Raw genomic sequence first — 20,163 nt, 5'->3', positions numbered from 1 at the left:
AGACCTTAGTAGACCTTAACAGACCTTAAAAGACCTTAACAGACGTTAGAAGACCTTAGAAGACCTTAGAAGACCTTAACAGACCTAACTGGACCTTAACAGACCTTAGTAGACCTTAACAGACCTTTGTAGACCTTTGTAGACCTTAACAGACCTTTGTAGATCTTAACAGACCTTTTTTAGACCCTAACAGACCTAACTTGACCTTACCTGACCTTAACAAACCTTGATAGACCTTAACAGACCTTAGTAGACCTTAACAGATTTTAGTAGACCTTAACAGACTTTAGAAGACCTTAAAAGACCCTTGTAGACCTTAACAGCTCTTAGTAGACCTTAACAGACCTTTGTAGACCTTAACAGACCTTAGTAGACCTTAGTAGACTTTGGTAGATCTTAACAGAACTTGGTAGATCTTAAGAGACCTTAAGAGACCATATTAGACCTTTTTAGACCTTAACAGAACTTTGAAGACCTTAACAGACCTAACTGGACCTTAACAGACCTTGGTAGACCTTAACAGACCCTAGTAGACCTTAACAGACCTCGGTATACCTTAACAGACCCTTGTAGACCTTAACAGACCTTACTGGACCTTAACAGACCTTGGTAGACCTTAACAGACCTTACTGGACCTTAACAAACCTTGAAAGACCTTAACAGATCTTAGTAGACCTTAACAGACCTTAGTAGACCTTAACAGACTTTAACAGACCTTTGTAGACCTTTGTAGACCTTTGTAGACCTTTGTAAACCTTTGTAGATCTTAACAGACCTTACTGGACCTTAACAGACCTTGGTAGACCTTAACAGACCTTGGTAGACCATAACAGACCTTTGAAGACCTTAACAGACCTTACTGGACCTTAACAGACCTTGGTAGATCTTAACAGAACTTGGTAGATCTTAAGAGACCTTAAGAGAGCATAGTAGACCTTAACAGACCTTTGTAGACCTTAACAGACCTTAGCAGACCTTAGTAGACCTTAACAGACCTTAGCAGACCTTAGTAGACCTTAACAGAACTTTGTAGACCTTAACAGACCTTAGTAGACCTTAACAGAACTTTGTAGACCTTAACAGACCTTACTGGACCTTAACAGACCTTAGTAGACCTTAACAGACCTTAAAAGACCTTAACAGACCTTAGAAGACCTTAGAAGACCTTAGAAGACTTTAACAGACCTAACTGGACCTTAACAGACCTTAGTAGACCTTAACAGACCTTTGTAGACCTTTGTAGACCTTAACAGACCTTTGTAGATCTTAACAGGCCTTACCTGACCTTAACAAACCTTGATAGACCTTAACAGACCTTATTAGACCTTAACAGATTTTAGTAGACCTTAACAGACTTTAGTAGACCTTAAAAGACCCTTGTAGACCTTAACAGCTTTTAGTACACCTTAACAGACCTTTGTAGACCTTAACAGACCTTAGTAGACCTTAGTAGACCTGAACAGAAATTTGTAGACCCTAAAATACCTAACTGGACCTTAACAGACCTTGGTAGACTTTAACAGACCTTAGTTGACCTTACCAGACCTCGGTATACCTTAACAGACCTCAGTAGACCTTATCAGACCTTACTGGACCTTAACAGACCTTATTAGACCTTAACAGACCTTAGTAGACCTTAACAGACCTTTGTAGACCTTAACAGACCTTAGTAGACCTTAACAGACCTTTGTAGACCTTAACAGACCTTACTGGACCTTAACAGACCTTGGTAGATCTTAACAGAACTTGGTAGATCTTAAGAGACCTTAAGAGAGCATAGTAGACCTTAACAGACCTTTGTAGACCTTAACAGACCTTAGCAGACCTTAGTAGACCTTAACAGACCTTAAAAGACCTTAACACACCTTAGAAGACCTTAACAGACCTAACTGGACCTTAACAGACCTTGGTAGACCTTAACAGACCTTAGTAGACCTTAACAGACCTTGGTAGACCTTAACAGACCTTAGTAGACCTTAACAGACTAAAGTAGACCTTAACAGACCCTAGTAGACCTTAGTAGACCTTAGTAGACCTTAACGGACCTTTGTAGACCTTAACAGACCTTAGTAGACCTTAGTAGACCTTAGTAGACCTTAACAGAACTTTGAAGACCTTAACAGACCTAACTGGACCTTAACAGACCTTGGTAGACCTTAACAGACCCTAGTAGACCTTAACAGACCTCGGTATACCTTAACAGATCTTAGTAGACCTTAACAGACCTTAACAGACCTTAACAGACCTTTGTAGACTTTTGTAGACATTCGTAGACCTTTGTAGACCTTTGTAGACCTTTGTAGACCTTTGTAGATCTTAACAGACCTTATTGGACCTTAACAGACCTTTGTAGACCTTAACAGGCCTTACTGGACCTTATCAGACCTTGGTAGACCTTAACAGACCTTGGTAGACCTTAACAGACCTTTGAAGACCTTAACAGACCTTACTGGACCTTAACAGACCTTGGTAGATCTTAACTGAACTTGGTAGATCTTAAGAGACCTTAAGAGACCATTGTAGACCTTAACAGCTCTTAGTAGACCTTAACAGACCTTTGTAGACCTTAACAGACCTTAGTAGACCTTAAAAGACCTTGGTAGACCTTAACAGACCTTAGTAGACCTTAACAGACCTTAGTAGACCTTAACAGACTTAAGTAGACCTTAACAGACCCTTGTAGACCTTAACAGCTCTTAGTAGACCTTAACAGACCTTTGTAGACCTTAACAGACCTTAGTAGACCTTAGTAGACCTTAACAGAACTTTGTAGACCTTAAAATACCTAACTGGACCTTAACAGACCTTGGTAGACCTTAACCGACCCTAGTAGACCTTAACAGACCTCGGTATACCTTAACAGACCTCAGTAGACCTTATCAGACCTTACTGGACCTTAACAGACCTTGGTAGACCTTAACAGACCTTATTAGACCTTAACAGACCTTTGTAGACCTTAACAGACCTTACTGGACCTTAACAGACCTTACTGGACCTTAACAAACCTTGATAGACCTTAACAGACCTTAGTAGACCTTAACAGACCTTAGTAGACCTTAACAGACCTTAGTAGACCTTAACAGACCTTAACAGACCTTTGTAGACCTTTGTAGACCTTTGTAGACCTTTGTAGACCTTTGTAAACCTTTGTAGATCTTAACAGACCTTACTGGACCTTAACAGACCTTGGTAGACCTTAACAGACCTTGGTAGACCATAACAGACCTTTAAAGACCTTAACAGACCTTACTGGACCTTAACAGACCTTGGTAGATCTTAACAGAATTTGGTAGATCTTAAGAGACCTTAAGAGAGCATAGTAGACCTTAACAGACCTTTGTAGACCTTAACAGACCTTAGCAGACCTTAGTAGACCTTAACAGAACTTTGTAGACCTTAACAGACCTTAGTAGACCTTAACAGAACTTTGTAGACCTTAACAGACCTTACTGGACCTTAACAGACCTTAGTAGACCTTAACAGACCTTAAAAGACCTTAACAGACGTTAGAAGACCTTAGAAGACCTTAGAAGACCTTAACAGACCTAACTGGACCTTAACAGACCTTAGTAGACCTTAACAGACCTTTGTAGACCTTTGTAGACCTTAACAGACCTTTGTAGATCTTAACAGACCTTTTTTAGACCCTAACAGACCTAACTTGACCTTACCTGACCTTAACAAACCTTGATAGACCTTAACAGACCTTAGTAGACCTTAACAGATTTTAGTAGACCTTAACAGACTTTAGAAGACCTTAAAAGACCCTTGTAGACCTTAACAGCTCTTAGTAGACCTTAACAGACCTTTGTAGACCTTAACAGACCTTAGTAGACCTTAGTAGACTTTGGTAGATCTTAACAGAACTTGGTAGATCTTAAGAGACCTTAAGAGACCATATTAGACCTTTTTAGACCTTAACAGAACTTTGAAGACCTTAACAGACCTAACTGGACCTTAACAGACCTTGGTAGACCTTAACAGACCCTAGTAGACCTTAACAGACCTCGGTATACCTTAACAGACCCTTGTAGACCTTAACAGACCTTACTGGACCTTAACAGACCTTGGTAGACCTTAACAGACCTTACTGGACCTTAACAAACCTTGAAAGACCTTAACAGATCTTAGTAGACCTTAACAGACCTTAGTAGACCTTAACAGACTTTAACAGACCTTTGTAGACCTTTGTAGACCTTTGTAGACCTTTGTTGACCTTTGTAAACCTTTGTAGATCTTAACAGACCTTACTGGACCTTAACAGACCTTGGTAGACCTTAACAGACCTTGGTAGACCATAACAGACCTTTGAAGACCTTAACAGACCTTACTGGACCTTAACAGACCTTGGTAGATCTTAACAGAACTTGGTAGATCTTAAGAGACCTTAAGAGAGCATAGTAGACCTTAACAGACCTTTGTAGACCTTAACAGACCTTAGCAGACCTTAGTAGACCTTAACAGACCTTAAAAGACCTTAACACACCTTAGAAGACCTTAACAGACCTAACTGGACCTTAACAGACCTTGGTAGACCTTAACAGACCTTAGTAGACCTTAACAGACCTTGGTAGACCTTAACAGACCTTAGTAGACCTTAACAGACTAAAGTAGACCTTAACAGACCCTAGTAGACCTTAGTAGACCTTAGTAGACCTTAACGGACCTTTGTAGACCTTAACAGACCTTAGTAGACCTTAGTAGACCTTAGTAGACCTTAACAGAACTTTGAAGACCTTAACAGACCTAACTGGACCTTAACAGACCTTGGTAGACCTTAACAGACCCTAGTAGACCTTAACAGACCTCGGTATACCTTAACAGATCTTAGTAGACCTTAACAGACCTTAACAGACCTTAACAGACCTTTGTAGACTTTTGTAGACATTCGTAGACCTTTGTAGACCTTTGTAGACCTTTGTAGACCTTTGTAGATCTTAACAGACCTTATTGGACCTTAACAGACCTTTGTAGACCTTAACAGGCCTTACTGGACCTTATCAGACCTTGGTAGACCTTAACAGACCTTGGTAGACCTTAACAGACCTTTGAAGACCTTAACAGACCTTACTGGACCTTAACAGACCTTGGTAGATCTTAACTGAACTTGGTAGATCTTAAGAGACCTTAAGAGACCATTGTAGACCTTAACAGCTCTTAGTAGACCTTAACAGACCTTTGTAGACCTTAACAGACCTTAGTAGACCTTAAAAGACCTTGGTAGACCTTAACAGACCTTAGTAGACCTTAACAGACCTTAGTAGACCTTAACAGACTTAAGTAGACCTTAACAGACCCTTGTAGACCTTAACAGCTCTTAGTAGACCTTAACAGACCTTTGTAGACCTTAACAGACCTTAGTAGACCTTAGTAGACCTTAACAGAACTTTGTAGACCTTAAAATACCTAACTGGACCTTAACAGACCTTGGTAGACCTTAACCGACCCTAGTAGACCTTAACAGACCTCGGTATACCTTAACAGACCTCAGTAGACCTTATCAGACCTTACTGGACCTTAACAGACCTTGGTAGACCTTAACAGACCTTATTAGACCTTAACAGACCTTTGTAGACCTTAACAGACCTTACTGGACCTTAACAGACCTTACTGGACCTTAACAAACCTTGATAGACCTTAACAGACCTTAGTAGACCTTAACAGACCTTAGTAGACCTTAACAGACCTTAACAGACCTTTGTAGACCTTTGTAGACCTTTGTAGACCTTTGTAGACCTTTGTAAACCTTTGTAGATCTTAACAGACCTTACTGGACCTTAACAGACCTTGGTAGATCTGTCTCGCGTGTGTTAGACCATAACAGACCTTTAAAGACCTTAACAGACCTTACTGGACCTTAACAGACCTTGGTAGATCTTAACAGAATTTGGTAGATCTTAAGAGACCTTAAGAGAGCATAGTAGACCTTAACAGACCTTTGTAGACCTTAACAGACCTTAGCAGACCTTAGTAGACCTTAACAGAACTTTGTAGACCTTAACAGACCTTAGTAGACCTTAACAGAACTTTGTAGACCTTAACAGACCTTACTGGACCTTAACAGACCTTAGTAGACCTTAACAGACCTTAAAAGACCTTAACAGACGTTAGAAGACCTTAGAAGACCTTAGAAGACCTTAACAGACCTAACTGGACCTTAACAGACCTTAGTAGACCTTAACAGACCTTTGTAGACCTTTGTAGACCTTAACAGACCTTTGTAGATCTTAACAGACCTTTTTTAGACCCTAACAGACCTAACTTGACCTTACCTGACCTTAACAAACCTTGATAGACCTTAACAGACCTTAGTAGACCTTAACAGATTTTAGTAGACCTTAACAGACTTTAGAAGACCTTAAAAGACCCTTGTAGACCTTAACAGCTCTTAGTAGACCTTAACAGACCTTTGTAGACCTTAACAGACCTTAGTAGACCTTAGTAGACTTTGGTAGATCTTAACAGAACTTGGTAGATCTTAAGAGACCTTAAGAGACCATATTAGACCTTTTTAGACCTTAACAGAACTTTGAAGACCTTAACAGACCTAACTGGACCTTAACAGACCTTGGTAGACCTTAACAGACCCTAGTAGACCTTAACAGACCTCGGTATACCTTAACAGACCCTTGTAGACCTTAACAGACCTTACTGGACCTTAACAGACCTTGGTAGACCTTAACAGACCTTACTGGACCTTAACAAACCTTGAAAGACCTTAACAGATCTTAGTAGACCTTAACAGACCTTAGTAGACCTTAACAGACTTTAACAGACCTTTGTAGACCTTTGTAGACCTTTGTAGACCTTTGTAAACCTTTGTAGATCTTAACAGACCTTACTGGACCTTAACAGACCTTGGTAGACCTTAACAGACCTTGGTAGACCATAACAGACCTTTGAAGACCTTAACAGACCTTACTGGACCTTAACAGACCTTGGTAGATCTTAACAGAACTTGGTAGATCTTAAGAGACCTTAAGAGAGCATAGTAGACCTTAACAGACCTTTGTAGACCTTAACAGACCTTAGCAGACCTTAGTAGACCTTAACAGACCTTAGCAGACCTTAGTAGACCTTAACAGAACTTTGTAGACCTTAACAGACCTTAGTAGACCTTAACAGAACTTTGTAGACCTTAACAGACCTTACTGGACCTTAACAGACCTTAGTAGACCTTAACAGACCTTAAAAGACCTTAACAGACCTTAGAAGACCTTAGAAGACCTTAGAAGACTTTAACAGACCTAACTGGACCTTAACAGACCTTAGTAGACCTTAACAGACCTTTGTAGACCTTTGTAGACCTTAACAGACCTTTGTAGATCTTAACAGGCCTTACCTGACCTTAACAAACCTTGATAGACCTTAACAGACCTTATTAGACCTTAACAGATTTTAGTAGACCTTAACAGACTTTAGTAGACCTTAAAAGACCCTTGTAGACCTTAACAGCTTTTAGTACACCTTAACAGACCTTTGTAGACCTTAACAGACCTTAGTAGACCTTAGTAGACCTGAACAGAAATTTGTAGACCCTAAAATACCTAACTGGACCTTAACAGACCTTGGTAGACTTTAACAGACCTTAGTTGACCTTACCAGACCTCGGTATACCTTAACAGACCTCAGTAGACCTTATCAGACCTTACTGGACCTTAACAGACCTTATTAGACCTTAACAGACCTTAGTAGACCTTAACAGACCTTTGTAGACCTTAACAGACCTTAGTAGACCTTAACAGACCTTTGTAGACCTTAACAGACCTTACTGGACCTTAACAGACCTTGGTAGATCTTAACAGAACTTGGTAGATCTTAAGAGACCTTAAGAGAGCATAGTAGACCTTAACAGACCTTTGTAGACCTTAACAGACCTTAGCAGACCTTAGTAGACCTTAACAGACCTTAAAAGACCTTAACACACCTTAGAAGACCTTAACAGACCTAACTGGACCTTAACAGACCTTGGTAGACCTTAACAGACCTTAGTAGACCTTAACAGACCTTGGTAGACCTTAACAGACCTTAGTAGACCTTAACAGACTAAAGTAGACCTTAACAGACCCTAGTAGACCTTAGTAGACCTTAGTAGACCTTAACGGACCTTTGTAGACCTTAACAGACCTTAGTAGACCTTAGTAGACCTTAGTAGACCTTAACAGAACTTTGAAGACCTTAACAGACCTAACTGGACCTTAACAGACCTTGGTAGACCTTAACAGACCCTAGTAGACCTTAACAGACCTCGGTATACCTTAACAGATCTTAGTAGACCTTAACAGACCTTAACAGACCTTAACAGACCTTTGTAGACTTTTGTAGACATTCGTAGACCTTTGTAGACCTTTGTAGACCTTTGTAGACCTTTGTAGATCTTAACAGACCTTATTGGACCTTAACAGACCTTTGTAGACCTTAACAGGCCTTACTGGACCTTATCAGACCTTGGTAGACCTTAACAGACCTTGGTAGACCTTAACAGACCTTTGAAGACCTTAACAGACCTTACTGGACCTTAACAGACCTTGGTAGATCTTAACTGAACTTGGTAGATCTTAAGAGACCTTAAGAGACCATTGTAGACCTTAACAGCTCTTAGTAGACCTTAACAGACCTTTGTAGACCTTAACAGACCTTAGTAGACCTTAAAAGACCTTGGTAGACCTTAACAGACCTTAGTAGACCTTAACAGACCTTAGTAGACCTTAACAGACTTAAGTAGACCTTAACAGACCCTTGTAGACCTTAACAGCTCTTAGTAGACCTTAACAGACCTTTGTAGACCTTAACAGACCTTAGTAGACCTTAGTAGACCTTAACAGAACTTTGTAGACCTTAAAATACCTAACTGGACCTTAACAGACCTTGGTAGACCTTAACCGACCCTAGTAGACCTTAACAGACCTCGGTATACCTTAACAGACCTCAGTAGACCTTATCAGACCTTACTGGACCTTAACAGACCTTGGTAGACCTTAACAGACCTTATTAGACCTTAACAGACCTTTGTAGACCTTAACAGACCTTACTGGACCTTAACAGACCTTACTGGACCTTAACAAACCTTGATAGACCTTAACAGACCTTAGTAGACCTTAACAGACCTTAGTAGACCTTAACAGACCTTAGTAGACCTTAACAGACCTTAACAGACCTTTGTAGACCTTTGTAGACCTTTGTAGACCTTTGTAGACCTTTGTAAACCTTTGTAGATCTTAACAGACCTTACTGGACCTTAACAGACCTTGGTAGACCTTAACAGACCTTGGTAGACCATAACAGACCTTTAAAGACCTTAACAGACCTTACTGGACCTTAACAGACCTTGGTAGATCTTAACAGAATTTGGTAGATCTTAAGAGACCTTAAGAGAGCATAGTAGACCTTAACAGACCTTTGTAGACCTTAACAGACCTTAGCAGACCTTAGTAGACCTTAACAGAACTTTGTAGACCTTAACAGACCTTAGTAGACCTTAACAGAACTTTGTAGACCTTAACAGACCTTACTGGACCTTAACAGACCTTAGTAGACCTTAACAGACCTTAAAAGACCTTAACAGACGTTAGAAGACCTTAGAAGACCTTAGAAGACCTTAACAGACCTAACTGGACCTTAACAGACCTTAGTAGACCTTAACAGACCTTTGTAGACCTTTGTAGACCTTAACAGACCTTTGTAGATCTTAACAGACCTTTTTTAGACCCTAACAGACCTAACTTGACCTTACCTGACCTTAACAAACCTTGATAGACCTTAACAGACCTTAGTAGACCTTAACAGATTTTAGTAGACCTTAACAGACTTTAGAAGACCTTAAAAGACCCTTGTAGACCTTAACAGCTCTTAGTAGACCTTAACAGACCTTTGTAGACCTTAACAGACCTTAGTAGACCTTAGTAGACTTTGGTAGATCTTAACAGAACTTGGTAGATCTTAAGAGACCTTAAGAGACCATATTAGACCTTTTTAGACCTTAACAGAACTTTGAAGACCTTAACAGACCTAACTGGACCTTAACAGACCTTGGTAGACCTTAACAGACCCTAGTAGACCTTAACAGACCTCGGTATACCTTAACAGACCCTTGTAGACCTTAACAGACCTTACTGGACCTTAACAGACCTTGGTAGACCTTAACAGACCTTACTGGACCTTAACAAACCTTGAAAGACCTTAACAGATCTTAGTAGACCTTAACAGACCTTAGTAGACCTTAACAGACTTTAACAGACCTTTGTAGACCTTTGTAGACCTTTGTAGACCTTTGTAAACCTTTGTAGATCTTAACAGACCTTACTGGACCTTAACAGACCTTGGTAGACCTTAACAGACCTTGGTAGACCATAACAGACCTTTGAAGACCTTAACAGACCTTACTGGACCTTAACAGACCTTGGTAGATCTTAACAGAACTTGGTAGATCTTAAGAGACCTTAAGAGAGCATAGTAGACCTTAACAGACCTTTGTAGACCTTAACAGACCTTAGCAGACCTTAGTAGACCTTAACAGACCTTAGCAGACCTTAGTAGACCTTAACAGAACTTTGTAGACCTTAACAGACCTTAGTAGACCTTAACAGAACTTTGTAGACCTTAACAGACCTTACTGGACCTTAACAGACCTTAGTAGACCTTAACAGACCTTAAAAGACCTTAACAGACCTTAGAAGACCTTAGAAGACCTTAGAAGACTTTAACAGACCTAACTGGACCTTAACAGACCTTAGTAGACCTTAACAGACCTTTGTAGACCTTTGTAGACCTTAACAGACCTTTGTAGATCTTAACAGGCCTTACCTGACCTTAACAAACCTTGATAGACCTTAACAGACCTTATTAGACCTTAACAGCTTTTAGTACACCTTAACAGACCTTTGTAGACCTTAACAGACCTTAGTAGACCTTAGTAGACCTGAACAGAAATTTGTAGACCCTAAAATACCTAACTGGACCTTAACAGACCTTGGTAGACTTTAACAGACCTTAGTTGACCTTACCAGACCTCGGTATACCTTAACAGACCTCAGTAGACCTTATCAGACCTTACTGGACCTTAACAGACCTTATTAGACCTTAACAGACCTTAGTAGACCTTAACAGACCTTTGTAGACCTTAACAGACCTTACTGGACCTTAACAGACCTTGGTAGACCTTAACAGACCTTACTGGACCTTAACAAACCTTGATAGACCTTTACAGACATTAGTAGACCTTAACAGACCTTGGTAGACCTTTGTAGACCTTTATAGACCTTTGTAGACCTTAAAATACCTTTGTAGATCTTAACAGACCTTACTGGACCTTAACAGACCTTGGTAGACCTTAACAGGCCTTACTGGACCTTAACAGACCTTGGTAGACCTTAACAGACCTTGTTAGACCTTAACAGACCTTACTGGACCATAACAGACCTTGGTAGATCTTAACAGACCTTGGTAGATCTTAACAGACCTTGGTAGATCTTAACAGACCTTAGTAGACCTTAACAGACCTTGGTAGACCTTAACAGACCTTAGTAGATCTTAACAGACCTTATTAGACCTTAACAGACCTTAGTAGACCTTAGTAGACCTTAACAGACCTTAGTAGACCTAAACAGACCTTAGTAGACCTTAACAGACCTTTGTAGACCTAAACAGACCTTACTGGACCTTAACAGACCTTGTTAGACCTTAACAGACCTTTGAAGACCTTAACAGACCTTACTGGACCTTAACAGACCTTGGTAGATCTTAACAGAACTTGGTAGATCTTAAGAGACCTTAAGAGACCATAGTAGACCTTAACAGACCTTTGTAGACCTTAACAGACCTTAGTAGACCTTGACAGACCTTTGTGAACCTTAACAGACCTTACTGGACCTTAACAGACCGTAGTAGACCTTAACAGACCTTAACAGACCTTAGAAGACCTTAGAAGACCTTAAAAGACCTTAGAAGACATTAGAAGACCTTAACAGACCTAACTGGACCTTAACAGACCTTGGTAGACCTTAACAGACCTTAGTAGACCTGAACAGACCTTTGTAGACCTTAACAGACCTTAGTAGACCTTAACAGACTAAAGTAGACCTTAACAGACCCTTGTAGACCTTAGTAGACCTTAGTAGACCTTAACGGACCTTTGTAGACCTTAACAGACCTTAGTAGACCTTAGTAGACCTTAACAGAACTTTGTAGACCTTAACAGACCTAACTGGACCTTAACAGACCTTGGTAGACCTTAACAAGTCAAGTCAAGTCAAGTCAACTTTATTTATATAGCTCTTTTTACAATATACATTGTCTCAAAGCAACTTTACAAAATCCAGGACCAACAGATACAAAAACCCCTGTTGAGCAAGCCGAGGGCGACTGTGGCAAGGAAAAACTCCCTGAAAATTACAGGAAGAAACCTTGAGAGGAACCAGACTCAGCAGGGCCCATCCTTCTTGGGTGGCCTGGAGGATACTGTCAAACTGCTAGCATCTGTGTGCTCATATGTGCCACGCCCCTCTTCTCCGTGAGCACACTCACTCCTGCCATGCCTCACTCCTGATTGGTCCCCCTGAGCAATCAGCCCCAGCTGATCCTAATCAGGGACCATTTAAAAGGAGAGCTGAGGAACAGGCTGGCAGGGGTTATTTTGGTTTGGATTTGTTTCATGGTAACTCTGTTTGCGTCTGGTATCTCTGCTCCTGGTACTCTGTCCGTTCTCGCTCTTGTTTGCTCTTGTTTGCTCTTGTTTGCTCTTGTTTGCTCTTGTTTGCTCTTGTTTGCTCTTGTTTGCTCTTGTTTGCTCTGTTTGCTCTGTTTGCTCTGTTTGCTCTGTTTGCTCTGTTTATGTCTGTTAACCTAGTCCGTGTCTGTTAGTCTAGCCCTGTCTGTTAGCCTAATCCTTGTTTGTTAGCTTGTGTGTGTTAGCTCTGTGTGTTAGCTCCGTGTTACTAGCTTTAGTTCAGTTTATCTTTGTTTAGTCTTTGTAGTCCTGTTCAGTCTGTTTAGCCCAGTTAGTCTGTTTAGTCCTGTTCAGTCTGTTTAGCCCAGTTAGTCTGTTTAGCCCAGTTAGTCTGTTTAGCCCAGTTAGTCTGTTTAACCCTGTTAGTCTGTTTAGTCCTGTTCAGTCTGTTTAGTCCTGTTCAGTCTGTTTAGCCCTGTTAGTCTGTTTAGTCCTGTTCAGTCTGTTTAGTCCTGTTCTGTCAGTTTAACCCTGTCTTGTCTTTATTATTATTAAATATAGTTTCTATCACACATCTCCGCGTTTGTGTCCGCCCCTCCTGTCCGTCTAGCCCACATAAGCGTTACAGAATAACCCCTCCGTATAGGACACAGCGAGATGTTGCTGGTTTATTCTTTCCCAGACTTTGGCTCTATGAGGTTTCCTCTAGTCTTCCCGCTTAGTAGGCCGGCTCCTTATGATGGAAGCAACCATAGGGTTGAAGGCTTCCTTCTCCAGAGCCAGCTCTACCTGCAGAACCTTCTGGACCCCCAGCCAACTGAAATCGACAAGGTACGATTTATGATGTCTAGACTGAGGGGTGCTGCTCGTGAGTGGGCTAAGCAGCGTTGGTCTGACAGGGGAGTTGTGCTGAACTCGGTGAAGGATTTTGAGGGCCTCATGAGAACCAAATTTTCATGTAGCAAAGTGCCCACTGTAGCTTATACCTGGCATCCAGTGCCCACTGGGGAGGTTAAATTTTCCCCAGTGCCCACTGCGGATGTGGTCCAGGAGCCAGTGCCCGCTTATAAAGCTCATGACTGTCCCAAGTCCACGTTAGGAGCCAGCCAAAATTATTTAGGTCCTGTTTCCGGTTTCGACCCCAAGGGCTCCGGGGGTCTTTCTGTTGGTTCGCCGGCTCCAGTCCCGTGTACTCAGGTTCAGATGAGTCCAGTTTCTCCAGGGTCCAAACAGCTGACTTCTGACGCATATCCAGGGTCCAAGCAGCTGATTTCGGACGCCTCTCCAGTGTTTTCGCAGCTGAGTCCAGTTTCTCCAGGGTCCAAACAGCTGACTTCTGACGAATATCCAGGGTCCAAGCAGCTGATTTCGGACGCCTCTCCATTGTTTTCGCAGCTGAGTCCAGTTTCTCCAGGGTCCAAACAGCTGACTTCTGACGAATATCCAGGGTCCAAGCAGCTGATTTCGGACGCCTCTCCAGTGTTTTCGCAGCTGAGTCCAGTTTCTCTAGGGTCCAAACAGCTGACTTTTGACGCATATTCAGGGTCCAAGCAGCTGATTTCGGACGCCTCTCCAGTGTTTTCGCAGCCGAGTCCAGTCTCTCCAGGGTCCAAACAGTTGACTTCTGACGCATATCCAGGGTCCAAGCAGCTGATTTCGGACGCCTCCCCAGTGGCCTCGCAGCTGACTGATGTTTCTCCAGTGTTTTCTCAGCTGAATGATGTTTCTCCAGTGTTTTCGCAAGTGACTTTGGATACCTCTCCAGGGTTCTCACAGCTGAATCAAGGAGATTCTCAAGGATTTGTGCAGCTGACTCCGGACGCCTCTTCTCAAGGGTCCACGCAGCTGACTCCGGATGCCTCTTCTCAAGGGTCCACGCAGCTGACTCCGGACGCCTCTTCTCAAGGGTCCACGCAGCTGACTCCGGACGCCTCTTCTCAAGGGTCCACGCAGCTGACTCCGGACGCCTCTTCTCAAGGGTCCACGCAGCTGACTCCGGACGCCTCTTCTCAAGGGTCCACGCAGATGACTCCGGACGCCTCTTCTCAAGGGTCCACGCAGCTGACTCCGGACGCCTCTTCTCAAGGGTCCACGCAGCTGACTCCCGAAGCCTCTTCGCCAGGCTCCACGCAGCTGGCTTCTGTTCCTGAGTTGGTGTCCTCCGACGGCACTTCTGTTCCTGAGTTGGTGTCCTCCGACGGCACTTCTGTTCCTGAGTTGGTGTCCTCCGACGGCACTTCTGTTCCTGAGTTGGTGCTCCCTGAGGGCGCTCCTGTTCCTGAGTTGGCGTCCCCCGATGGCACTTCTGTTTCCTCATTGGCGCTTCCTGACGGCGCTTCTGTTTTCAAGTCAGCACCCCCTGATGGTGCTTCTGTCCTCAAGTCGGCGCCCTCTGATGGCGCTTCTGTTTCTGAGTTGGCGCTTCCTGACAGCGCTCCTGTTTTCGTGTGGGCACTCCTAGGTGCTTCCGGCTCCTCGACAGCGTCCCCTGACTGTGCCTCTGGATTTCTGTCGGCAGCCTGCGTCCCACCATTTTTATCACGCCTGCCTGAGGACATCCTTAATGACTTCAAATTTACCCCGCAGGGCCCAGGACCTCCTTGTTTTTGTTTTTTAAGGCACTCCAGGTCTAGTGCCTTTGGGAGGGGCATCTGTCACACTGCTAGCATCTGTGTGCTCATATGTGCCACGCCCCTCTTCTCCGTGAGCACACTCACTCCTGCCATGCCTCACTCCTGATTGGTCCCCCTGAGCAATCAGCCCCAGCTGATCCTAATCAGGGACCATTTAAAAGGAGAGCTGAGGAACAGGCTGGCAGGGGTTATTTTGGTTTGGATTTGTTTCATGGTAACTCTGTTTGCGTCTGGTATCTCTGCTCCTGGTACTCTGTCCGTTCTCGCTCTTGTTTGCTCTGTTTGCTCGTTTATGTCTGTTAACCTAGTCCGTGTCTGTTAGCCTAGCCCTGTCTGTTAGCCTAATCCTTGTTTGTTAGCTTGTGTGTGTTAGCTCTGTGTGTTAGCTCCGTGTTACTAGCTTTAGTTCAGTTTATCTTTGTTTAGTCTTTGTAGTCCTGTTCAGTCTGTTTAGCCCAGTTAGTCGGTTTAGCCCTGTTAGTCTGTTTAGTCCTGTTCAGTCTGTTTAGCCCAGTTAGTCTGTTTAGCCCAGTTAGTCTGTTTAACCCTGTTAGTCTGTTTAGTCCTGTTCAGTCTGTTTAGTCCTGTTCAGTCTGTTTAGCCCTGTTAGTCTGTTTAGTCCTGTTCAGTCTGTTTAGTCCTGTTCTGTCAGTTTAACCCTGTCTTGTCTTTATTATTATTAAATATAGTTTCTATCACACATCTCCGCGTTTGTGTCCGCCCCTCCTGTCCGTCTAGCCCACATACCGTTACAGATACTTTAAATAAATACACGATTTACACAAATCATACAAACACAGAATTAAATGATCTAAAAGTCATAACTGGTAATAAATAGATAAATAAACAATTAAATAATAATAGAGTTGTTATCCGCTCTAGTCTTCAATAAAGTCTGTAGTGATTTCTTGTCGTTGCAATTACTCCAGACCCGTCATATCTGACAGGAGCAGCATCGTTGTCCCGGCAGTCTCGACTTTAATCCTTAACCTCGGCGGGTAAACAGGTTTCCATCAGAATGCCCTCGGGGTAAAACAACAGAGAATGTAGTTAATAATGTACAATGCTAGTTGACAAACAGTTTTACAGAGAGTTTTAGACTCCGGCAGCCCTAATTATTACAGCATAACTAAAAGGGAGAGCGAGCAGGTAACAAGGTCATGAAGGCTTTCACAGGACATCAGCGCCCATCTCCCCACTGTCATCAAACCTGAGTGATCGGACAAGAGAGGCAGAACGACAGCAACCCAACATCCCTGATCACCACAAGTTTCTATGACCAAGAACCCCCAAGCTCTGCGCCTTTGTCTATACTAATCAAAAGCCTGAGAAAATAAATATGTTTTCAGTCTAGACTTAAACACTGAGACTGTGTCCGAATCCCGAATAGAGGCAGGAAGATTATTCCAGAGTTGTGGAGCTTTGTAAGAAAACGCTCTTCCACCAGCCGTGATCTTTTTAATTTTAGGAACTATAAGTAACCCTGCATCTTGTGAACGAAGTGGACGCGCTGGGCTGTAGTGATTAATAAGTTCACTCAGATACTGTGGAGCCAGACCATGTAGCGCTTTATAAGTTAGTAAAAGTATTTTGTAATCAATGCGAAATTTAACTGGCAGCCAGTGTAGAGATGATAGAACAGGAGTAATATGGTCAAATTTTTTAGTTCTAGTTAGCACTCGAGCTGCTGCATTTTGAACTAATTGGAGTTTGTTTAAGGATCTACCAGAGCATCCTGTTAGAAGAGCATTACAATAATCTAACCGAGAAGTTATAAATGCATGGATCAGTTTTTCGGCGTCATTAACAGATAGTATATTTCTTATTTTAGAAATGTTACGCAAATGATAGAAAGCAACTCTAGTAATATTATTAACGTGTGTATCAAATGAGAGATCTGAATCTATTGTGACACCTAAGTTTTTTACATCTGGGCTGGGAGTAACAGAGAACGTGTTTAAGTTTAGCACCAGGTTAGACAACTTGTCTCTTGCAGCTTTAGAGCCAACAAGTAAAACCTCTGTTTTATCTGAATTAAGTAAAAGAAAATTACACGACATCCAGTTTTTTATGTCGTTTACACAATCTTCTATCTTACTGATTGTGTCAGTATCATTTGGTTTGGCTGATATATACAGCTGTGTGTCATCTGCATAGCAGTGAAAGTTTATGCCATGTTTATGAATAATTTCACCTAGTGGAAGCATATAGAGTGTAAATAATAGCGGTCCCAGTACCGACCCCTGTGGAACACCATACTTTACTTTTGTAGTTTCTGAGCATTTATTATTTACATAAACGAATTGAGAGCGGTCAGTCAAATATGATTTGAACCAAGAGAGTGTGAGTCCTTTAACACCTACTGTATTTTCTAGCCTCTCCAGTAAAATGTTATGATCGACCGTATCAAACGCTGCGCTAAGATCTAATAGAACAAGAAAAGAGACACATCCATTATCAGAAGACATTAACAACTCGTTAACTACTCTAATTAATGCGGTTTCGGTACTATGGTTGGGTCTAAATCCTGATTGAAATTTTTCATGAATACAATTTTCATTCAAATAAGAACATAGCTGTTTGGAAACGACTTTTTCTAATATCTTTGAGACAAAAGGAAGGTTTGAAATTGGCCTATAATTAGCTAGTACATGTGGATCAAGATTAGGTTTTTTAATCAGGGGTTTAATAACAGCACTTTTAAACAATTTAGGTACAAGGCTAAGGGATGCATTGATTAATGTAAGCAGGGGCTCTACAATAGCTGGGAGTAAATCTTTAAGTAAACGAGTTGGAACAGGATCGAGTATACACGATGATGACTTCGATGATTTAATCAACACAGTTAGTTCATTTTGGGAGATTGGATTAAAGGAATTTAGTTGGATTAACTCGTTACTATTATCACCAATGCTGCTCGGAGTGAGTCCATACTTAACATTGGCAAGTGACACACTTTGACTCTGAAGTCGTATTTTTTCTATCTTGTCATTAAAGAATTTTAAAAAATCATCGCTGGTACAGTCAGGCGGTATATTAGATTCAGTTTCATTAACGTTTTTAGTTAATTTGGACACTGTCTCAAAAAGGAATCTGGAATTGTTTTTATTTTTCTCTATTAGGGACGAATAATATAAAGATTTAGCTTTTATTAGTGCATGTTTATACTCAGTTAGAGCATCTTTCCAAGCAATCTTATACACTTCCAGTGTAGTGTGACGCCACTTGCGTTCTAATTTCCGTGCTGCTTGTTTAAGTGCGCATGTGTGGTCATTGTACCAAGGAGCAAGTTTTTTCTCCCTAATCAGTTTAGTTTTGAGTGGGGCTACGTTATCTAAGGTTGTGCGCAATACAGTCTCTAGGTTTTGAGTTGCCTGATCTAGTTCTTTAGGTTCTGATGCTGGTATATTTGGTAATTCTGGTAGGCAGTTTATGAACGCTGCTGCAGTTGCAGATGTAATAGTGCGCTTATATTTAAAACGATTTGGTTGCTGTACCTTATTGGACAGGGACACTTCATAAATTAGTAGAGAGTGATCAGAGATTAAGTCATTCTGTGGTACAATTTCCAGGTTGTCTATGTTTATACCATAAGTAAGTATTAAATCTAAGGTATGTTTACAGCGGTGAGTGGGTCCTGTTACATTTTGGGTGATGCCTAAAGATTCTAAAATAGAATCAAACGCAGTTTTGAGTGGATTACATTTATCCTCATAATGGATATTAAAGTCACCAACAATTAAAGCTTTCTTAGTTGATAAAACTAATTTAGAAAGAAAATCGGCAAATTCGTTAAGAAATTCTGAGTAAGGACCAGGGGGTCGATAAACAGTAACCAGCTTAAACATACTAGTTTTATCAGATGAACATTTATTGGTTATGTCAGAGATAAGAACTTCAAACGAGTTTGTTATGGGAGTTGATTTTACAGTGAGACCTATGTCCTTGTCATAAATTGCGGCTATTCCTCCACCACGACCACTAAGACGTGGCTTATGTTCATAACTGTAACCCGGAGGAGATGCTTCATTTAAACCTAGATACTCATCAGGTCTAGCCCAGGTCTCAGTTAAACAAAGTGCACTAAGACTATTATCTGTAATTATTTCATTTACAATTACTGTTTTGCATGCAAGTGACCTGATGTTTAGAAGTCCTAACTTTAGTTTAGCTTTACTATGGTTTTCATGATGCTCATTTAGATTAATTTTAATTAAGTTATTATGACATACTTTTTGATTTTGTTTTGGCTTACACCTGCCACGGTAAACAGACACAGTCTCAATGGTTTGTGACCTAAGGATTCCGGGTGACGTCCGATGGCGACTCGCAGACAGTCGGTTAGGCCTGTTAGTCTGCTGCCTGGTCTTGGCTCTGGATAGTCATTTAACACTATCTGCCGCTACACTAACGCGGTGGTAAAGCCTGTCACCTATGCTGCAAGAAATGCGAGCAGCACCCTCCCACGTGGGGTGGACACCATCCTGCTTCAAAAGACCAGGCCTTCCCTCAAAGGTGGACCAGTTATCTACAAAATCAATGCAGTTTTCTGAGCACCATTTAGACATCCAGCGGTTCAGCGACAACAACCTGCTGTAGGTTTCGCCACTGGGTCGAATCGGTAAGGGGCCAGAGCACACAACTGCCTCAGACATCGACCTAGCTAACTCACACACCTCTTTAACATTACTCTTAGTAACCTCAGACTGCTGTAAACGAACATCATTAGTGCCGACGTGGATAACAATCTTTGAAAATCTACGATTAGCATTAGCCAGCACTTTCAGGTTTGCTCTGATGTCAGGCACCCTGGCCCCCGGAATACAAGTGACTATGGTTGCTGGTGTCTCTATGGGGGTTGCAATA

Source organism: Trichomycterus rosablanca, chromosome 19 (assembly GCF_030014385.1).
Source record: "Trichomycterus rosablanca isolate fTriRos1 chromosome 19, fTriRos1.hap1, whole genome shotgun sequence".
Classification (NCBI taxonomy): domain Eukaryota; kingdom Metazoa; phylum Chordata; class Actinopteri; order Siluriformes; family Trichomycteridae; genus Trichomycterus; species Trichomycterus rosablanca.
The sequence above is the reverse complement of the archived record's forward strand: the minus strand, read 5'-3'. Positions refer to the sequence as shown.